The following is a 9,320-nucleotide window of genomic DNA, read 5'->3' as shown; positions in this document are numbered from 1 at the left end:
GATCTTCTTGTCACCGGCACCACACCATGATCTCCATCATCATGATCTCCATCAACGTGTCGCCATCGAGGTTGTCGTGCTATCTATGCTATTACTACTACAGCTACGACCTAGCAATATAGTAAACGCATCTGCAAATACAAATGTTAGTTTAAAGACAACCCTATGGCTCCTGCCGGTTGCCGTAGCATCGACGTGCAAGTCGATATTAACTATTACAACATGATCATCTCATACATCCAATATATCACATCACGTCATTGACCATATCATATCACAAGCATACCCTGCAAAAACAAGTTAGACATCCTCTAATTTGTTGTTGCATGTTTTACGTGGCTGCTATGGGTATCTAGTATGATCGCATCTTACGTACGCAAAAACCACAACGGAGATTTGCAAATTGCTATTTAACCTCTCTCCAAGGACCGCCTCGATCAAAATCAATTAAACTAAAGTTGAAGAAACCGACACCCGCCAGTCATCTTTATGCAACGAGGTTGCTTGTTAGTCAATGAAACCAGTCCCCCGTAAGCGTACGAGTAATGTCGGTCCGGGCCGCTTCAATCCAACAATACCGCCGAATCGAGAAAAGACTAAGGAGGGCAGCAAATCGAACATCAATGTCCACAAAACCTTTTGTGTTCTACTCGAGATAACATCTACGCATGAACCTAGCTCATGATGCCACTGTTGGGGAACATTGCATGGAAAACAAAAAATTTCCTACGCACACGAAGACCTATCATGGAGATGTCCATCTACAAGAGGAGATTAGATCTACGTACCCTTGTAGATCGCTAAGCGGGAAGCGTTAAGAAACGCGGTTGATGTAGTGGTATAGCTTCGTGATTCAAATCACCGTCGTCCCACGATCCGTCCCACGAACGGTTTCGATCTAGCGCCGAACGGACGGCACCTCCGCGTTCAGCACACGTACAACTCGATGATGATCTCGGCCTTCTTGATCCAGCAAGCAAGACGGAGAAGTAGATGAGTTCTCCGGCAGCGTGACGGTGCTCCGGTGGTGGTGACGATATACTCCTGTAGGGCTCCGCCCGAGCTCCGTAGAAATCCGATCTAGAGGCGAAACTATGTGGAATAGGTTTGAGTTGCACGTGGCAAAGTTGTGTCTCAAAAATCCCTAAACCACCAATATATATAGGAGGAGGGGAGGGGCTAGCCTTGGGTCACAAGGGCCCCAAGGGTGCGCCGGCCGCAAGGGTGGAGGAGGACTCCTCCTCCAATTCGGTTTGGGAAGGAGGAGTCCTCTTCTTCCTTCCCACCTCCCTCTTTCCTTTTTCTTCTTCTTTTCCTTTGGTATTTTTACATGTGGAGCCATAGCCCTCTTGGGCTGACTCCACCAGCCCATTAAGGACTTGGTGCGCCACCCTAGGGCCTTGGGCTCACTCCCGGGTGGGTGGGCCCCTCCCGGTAAACACCCGGAACCCATTCGTCACTCCTGGTACACTCTCGGTAATGCCTGAAACTTCCCGATGACCAAATGAAACTATCCTATATAAGAATCTTCGTTTATGGACCATTCTGGAAACCCTCGTGACGTCCGTAATCTCATCCGGGACTACGAACAACATTCGGTAACCACACATATAACGCAACTATACCAAAACATTATCAAACCTTAAGTGTGCAGACCCTGCGGGTTCGAGAACTATGTAGACATGACCCGATACACTCCTTGGTCAATATCCAATAGCGGGACCTAGATGCCCATATTGGATCCTACATATTCTCCGAAGATGTTATCGGTTGAATCTCAGTGCCAAGGATTCATATAATCCCGTATGTCATTCCCTTTGTCCTTCGGTATGTTACTTGCCCGAGATTCGATCGTCGGTATCCGCATACCTATTTGAATCTCGTTACCGGCAAGTCTCTTTACTCGTTATGTAATACAAGATCACGTGACTTACACCTAGTCACATTGCTTGCAAGGCTTGTGTGTGATGTTGTATTACCGAGTGGGCCCCGAGATACCTCTCCGTCACACGGAGTTACAAATCCCAGTCTTGATCCATACTAACTCAACGGACACCTTCGGAGACACCTGTAGAGCACCTTTATAGTCACCCAGTTACGTTGCGACGTTTGATACACACAAGGTATTCCTCCGGTGCCAGTGAGTTAGATGATCTCATGGTCATAGGAATAAATACTTGGCTCGCAGAAAACAATAGCAATAAAATGACACGATCAATATGCTACGTTCATAGTTTGGGTCTAGTCCATCACATGATTCTCCTAATGATGTGATCCAGTTATCAAGTGACAACACTTGCATATAGTCAGAAAACCTTGACTATCATTGATCAACTGGCTAGCCAACTAGAGGCTTGCTAGGGACATTGTTTTGTCTATGTATCCACACATGTATCTATGTTTTCATTCAATACAATTATAGCATGGATAATAAACGATTATCTTGTAACAGGAAATATAATAATAACTATTTTATCATTGCCTCTAGGGCATATTTCCAACAAAACGACCTAGAGAGAGAGGACAACACATAGCTTATTAGGGTTAGGGCTGCGCTCAAATCCTCTAGTATATATAGGAGGGAGGGAGGGGAGGTGGAAGAGTCCACCTCCAATCCTACTCCAAGTAGGATTCCTCTCCTAATTGGAAACCTCCCCTCCTTTGGGTTTTTTCCTTCCCCCACCTCTTGACCGCATGGGCCCCTTGGGGATGGCTCGGCCAGCCCACTAAGGGGCTGGTGTGCCACCCCTAAGGCCCATATGGCCTCCCGACATGGGTGACCCCTCCCGATGGCCCTCCCGACATTCCCGGTGAAAATACCCGAAACTTTTCCGGTGACCAAAATGGGACTTTCTATATATCAATATTTACCTCCGGAGCTCCTCGTGACGTCCGAGATATCATCCGGGGCTACGAACAACCTTCGTCAACCAACATACATAACTCAATAATACCGAAACGTCACAGAACCTTAAGTGTGCAGACCATGCAGATTCGAGAACTATGCAGACATGACCCCCAGACATTCTCCGGTCAATAACCAATAGCGGAACCTAGATGTCCATATTGGCGCCTACATACTCTACAAATATGTTTATCGGCCGAAGCACGATGTCAAGGATTCAATCAAATCCCGTATACTATTCCCTTTGTCCATCGGTATGTTACTTGCCCGAGATACGATCGTCGATATCTCTATACCTAGTTCAATCTCGTTACCGGCAAGTCTCTTTACTCGTTCCGTAATACAAGATCCCGTGACTAACTCCTTAGTCACATTGCTTACAAGGCTTATTGTGATGTTGTATTACCGAGTGGGCCCCGAGATACCTCTCCGTCACACAGAGTGACAAATCCCAGTCTTGATCCCTGCCAACCCAACACACACCTTCGAAGATACCTGTAGAGAACCTTTATAGTCATCGAGTCACGTTGTGACGTTTGATACACACAAGATATTCCTCCGGTGTCCGGAAGTTGCATGATCTCATGGTCATAGGAACAAATACATTGACATGCAGAAAATAGTAGAATAAACTGACACGATCATATGCCACGTTCGTAGTTTGGGTCTTGTCCATCACATCATTCTTCTAATGATGTGATCCCGTTATCAAACGACATCTCATGACTATGGCCAGGAAACCTTGACCATCTTTGATCAACGAGCTAGTCCTTTAGAGGATCACTAGGGACAGTGTGTTGTCTATGTATCCACACATATATTTGAGTTTCCAATTAATACAATTCTAACATGGATAATAAACTATTGTCATGAACAAGGAAATATAATAATAACCAATTTATTATTGACTCTAGGGCATATTAACAAAAACCTCATGGGGAACCCATCCGGGCCCGGGGCCTTCAATGGCCCTATCTGAAAGAGAGCATCGGATATCTCTTGATCTGACAACTCACCACACAACTTAGCATTATCCTCGTCTGAGTTCACTGTATTAAAAAGGTCCACCGCCCTTGAAGCATCCAGATTTGGATCAACAGTGAAAATCTTTTGAAAATACGATGTAGTCCACTAGTGGGGACAGGGCCTATAGTCCCGGCCCGTAAGGGGCTTTAGTCCCGGTTCACCAACTGGGACCAAAGGGGCGGGACTAAAGGCCTAACCTTTAGTCCCGGCCCTGTTCCAAGCCGGGACCAAAGGTGCTCCATGTGGGCGCCTCGGAGCGCCCTCAGGGGCAGGCCCTTTAGTCCCGGGTCTTAACACGGACCGGGACTAAAGAGTTTCTGCAGATTTTGTTTATTTTAGGGTTTTAGGGTTTTAGGGTTTAGGTGTTCGGGAGATTAACGTGATGCCTCGTTTGGTGTTCGGGAATTAGTTTTCATATAATTCTAAATATACATGTTTATGCATATATATATAAGATTAACTTATCTTACAAGCGAGCATATATATACAATTATATGGAGATCTGAATTATCGGGACTAGAGCCCGTCTATTCGATTACATGGACCAACATCAGTAATGGCCCCTAGCTACACTAAATCGTCCTTTGTCATCTATAGCTTCCGTCCTCAGAAAGGTCGCAAGCTCCTCTGCAACACCAATCGCCCGTTGCTCTGGTAGGACCTTCTCCCTCATGGCCGTGTACTATATAAGAAGAGGAGATGAATATGAATATCAATCATGATAACAAAGAATGACGGGTAAAAATAGAGGTGTGAATGTTCATTGCTTACGTCGTATCTGTAATCCTTGTGCTCAGAGGTAAACGTGCGAATGGTCTCGCAAACATAGTATCCGCATAGATGCGTCCCCCGTGGCTGCTGGTCGCACTTTACGAGAATAGAATATATATAATCAAAATAATTAGCATTATAAATATATTGAAAATAGAAGTATATCATACTACTACTTACCTGAGCCGCTCTAAAGGTCAGCTTCTCATGCTCGATACGGGGAGTCACGCACTTGAACCGCTTCCAAACCCTGCCCGACAAGGAAAATGATTTGCTAAGTTTTTCATTAATTGATATATCAGAAAATCATCGAAAGAGACCGATAGAGCGCAAGAATGATTGAAATTACCCTTGGAGCATGTCCTGCAGGCTTTGGAACTGTTCCAAGGGTCTCGATAATGGGTCGAAGGCATCAACTCTTCCCTTATCAATTTGAATGTCCAATAGAATCCAATGGTAGTTGTATATGTCAGTAACTTATCAATTACACTTATAAGTGAATGGACACAACAGAGTAAAGAGCCTCACCTGAAGTTGTATGGAAACAGTATGTGGTCACAGAAATTTTGATCTGTTAGAAACCTTAGAAGGTTTTCCTCCGTCTCCTTGGGTTTATCAGTTAGCGTCGCTATATGTATTTTATCTGGGTCAATAAACCCAATATTTAGGATGTTCCTACTTTTACATTCCAGAATCTTCATTCTGCATAATAGAATACAAGTTATATGTAGACAATGAATTGAAATAACTAAACAAGTTATATGTAGACAATGAATTGAAAAACTTACACACAATAGCAACTAATAAGCGATTTGTCGAGGGCGTCGGCATTGTACATCTGGAAGAGTTCATCAAAGTCGATATGGATTTCTTCGGGGCGGCCGTAGTACTCCCGTGGGACACGCGCCACGATCATTGTTCTCCCATTCTTTGATTCACTTAAGTACCATGTATGCAAGTAACACATATTTGTTGGGAGATCATCTTTGCTGACCAAATGCGCTCCCATGACAAACTGTGGCTTAGGGGCTACCACAGCCTTGGGTAACCTGTCGTCTTGGAAAGCTAGAACGTCTTCAACCGGGATACCCCATTCATCCGCCCACTTCTTTGCTAATTCCAAATCTTGCCCCTGCACCAGAGAGGGAACATTCTCGGGTAACACCCTGAGGGGTGGGATCGACTGTTTGGCCTGTTGTCCAAGCTGAGGAACGTCTGATCTTTTTTTGCTTGTAGTTGAACTTGATTTGCTCCCACTTGCACTTGCACGTGATCTGCTCTTTTTCCGTTCCTTCTGCAATGTGCGTGTATAGTCATCAGGCTTATGGTGTAAGTCATACTGTGATGGAAGGGTCGTGAAGTATTTTGCATATGCTATTTGCTTCTCGGTGTATTCCGGGCGGGGCTCGGGTTCCTTCTTTTTCATCTGCGCATCATAATGTTCCTTTGCTATCCTGGCGTTTTCCTCGTCGGTACGATCATAAGGTCTGATAGGAAGATTAGCATGAGGTACATTTGGGAGGGGCGACAGTTTGCGCTTTGGGGAGCTCCGTCGCTTAGAAATCATCGATGGAGCGTTCTTGCTAGCACGCTTCCGCTTAGTATCCTTAGCGGGCGGCGGCGGAGACGGACGACCCAAGTCGGGCGGCGGTGATCGAGATGGACTCGTGTTGTGCTGGCCGTCGTCATGTGGAGGGCTTGGAGGTGATGGAGGTGTAGGTGACCTGTGACGACTCGGAGGCGGTGTTGTCCTTGGGGCTGAGCCTGGAAGCTTGATATAGTTCTTGTCCCATAGGATGACTCCACCCAGTACTTCTCCGAGTGTCCTCTCATCTTCGGGTCCAGCTATGTCGAGCTCCATATCATGAAACCCCGCCATGATTTCATCCACCCCGACTTTAGCAAAGCCAGCTGGAATCTCACGGCCATGCCAGCGTGCATCAGGGCCAGAAGGTAAAGCTTGTCCGACGGCCACCTTCATGGATATGTTCTTGAATTTCTGATGGAGTTCACATGATGTTGACTCCTTGATTCCATCCACGGGGTAGCCGGGACCGCCCTCTATCATTCTTCGTGCATCGTCGGGCGGGGCCTCAGATTCAGCCACACTGCTTTTCCGCTTAGATGGGGTGCCGGTAATATCGAGTGCAGGATCTTCCTGGCGCGCTACTCCTCTAAGCTCATCAATCTGCTTCTGTTGCTCGTTAAGCCTGGCAAGCAACTGGTTGAACTTGTCATTCTCCTCATCCTGCTGTCGCTTCTTTTCTCTCGCTCGACTTCTGTAAGTGTCTTGGTCTCTGGCAAACCCAAGCCACCACGGGTAAGAAGGATCGAAGCCTCGCGTTCGTCCTCCATGTTCGTCATTGCCGAGGACCAGTGTGAGCAAATCTTTCTCTCTATCTGCAGTGAACTGTCTTTTTCCCTCCTTAATTTCTTTCACTATCTTTTTCCAATTCTCCCTGGGTATCCTAAGACCGTCACTGCAGATGAGTTCCCCTGTTTCTTCGTCGTACGAACCACCATGCGCAAGGAACCAATTTCTTGCTCTCAATTCCCACTCATCACGGATGGGTTCAGGTATGATGCCTTTAGCTAGCAGATCTTGCTCTTTCTTATCCCACTTTGGGATGGCAGTCTCATAGCCCCCTGGCCCCAGCGTGTGGTGATATTTCTTCTTGTCGGCATTTTTCTTGTTCTTTTCTGATAATGCCTTGGCATCTTTTGACTCCTTGTATTCTTGAAATGCCTTCCAGTGATTCGCCTGCTTGGCTAGATACCCCTCGAATACTGGCACTTTCTTTGTCTTCCGATAGTCTTTCCATAGCTTCTTCTTCCAGCTACGGAACAGTTCGGCCATCTTCTTTAGAGTCCACTGCTTGACTTTGGCCCTCAGTTTTTTTGCGGCGTCTTCATTCTCACATTCTGGCAGGTTGAAATGTGACATGAGATTATTCCAAAGATTATCTTTGTACCTTTCGGCGACATAGTCACTATCGGCTGCCCCTTTGCACTTGTTCCACTCCCGAACGCTGATCGGAACGTGATCCCTAACGAGAACTCCGCATTGCTTCTTGAATGTGTCAGCGGCATTCTTAGGAAGCTTGGGTTCGCCCGTAGGCAATATCACCTCAAAGGTGTAATGCGTCCGTGCATCCAACTTTTTAGTCGGGCCTCGTTTCGTAGCTTTGCTCGATGTGGAGGCCTAAGAGGGAGAAACATTCGTCAAATGAATGTATATGTATACAATATAGAGCTATCTCCAATATTTTTCACATATTACAAGTGATTGTCAAACTTCATATGTATACCTCGCCGGACTTTATTATTTCTCCACCGGCTTCTCCACCGGCTTCTCCATCAGTGGAGCTATCACCTTCTCCGTCATTGGAGCTATCTCCTGCCCCATCGGCTTCATCTTCGTGTCGGTCGACCTCCATTCCATATCCGGAGGGGTTTAGATATGACGATGGAGATTCAGCTGGTTCAACGTACGGGCCGTCTTTGATTATATCTTCGAGAAGTTCTTCCTCTTCGAGGTTCCTGATATGTGGATCCATAGTTCTGCAAAAAACGGACATTTGATTAACTAATAAACTAACAAACTATATAAGAGGGGTTGGAAACTTCGAAGTGTCATTTTATATAGGAGGACCTTTAGTCCCGGGTCATGGCTAGAACCTAAACTCTAAAATATGTCTAACGGATTCTCTTAACCTTTAAGGATTTAACAAAATGGCGACATTCTAGATGTGTAGAAAATGATCCTATTTTTCCTGATCTCATCTACCCTTCTATATGTCACGTTGTCTAGTGTCAAAGGACTTTGTTGAACTTTGTACCAAAAAAGAATTATTCTATCAGGAACTCCGTTCCAAAACAACTTTATCCCGGGTCGTGGCTCCACCCGGGACTCCTAGATTTCTGCATAGTATTCAAAGCAGGAGTACTTTTCCAATTTGAGCATTCAATAAGCAAAACCAAATCGTAAAATAAAGTAGTATTCAAATTAGCATGCATTCAATTATAAGCAAAACTACATCATCTCTTGTGTCCGTACATCGTTGAATATTATCACTAATACTCCTCGAATACTATCATACATATGGCATCACTAATATAGCTAGAACCGTAGCGCCCGACGGGTATCGTCGCGGGCGGTGGACACCCAAAGAGAAGGAACCATCACAGGATCATAGCTCCAGTGAGATCCCTGAAGAACCTGCCAGGTATGGTCAAACCTGCCCTCCAACGCAACCATGTAGAGACGGACGTGCTCATCCTCCTCGCTGACACGGTGACGTACCACCTCCGCGGTGTTCGGAAGCCTCGGCACCGTCACTGGCCCACGCGACCGCCACCAAACAAGGATCGGGTCAACAACGGGCTGGCTCCTCACCAACCTACGCCCCCCGGAAGGTAGCACCTCCCAATACCAGCCGGGCGGAGCCCAGTCCCGGACATAGCCCCTCTGATCAAGCAGGTGTCCTCCGCCGAGTCGACGACGAGGATGCGGGATAGGCATCGTAAAATGAAGTAAAAAATAAACTAGTTCTATTAATTTTCTTGCTAAAAATAAACTAATTGTATATATAGTAAAATAAAGTAGTTTTATTAAATC

Source organism: Hordeum vulgare, chromosome 4H, assembly GCF_904849725.1.
Source record: "Hordeum vulgare subsp. vulgare chromosome 4H, MorexV3_pseudomolecules_assembly, whole genome shotgun sequence".
NCBI classification, from domain to species: Eukaryota; Viridiplantae; Streptophyta; class Magnoliopsida; order Poales; family Poaceae; genus Hordeum; species Hordeum vulgare.
This window is presented reverse-complemented; position numbering follows the sequence as displayed.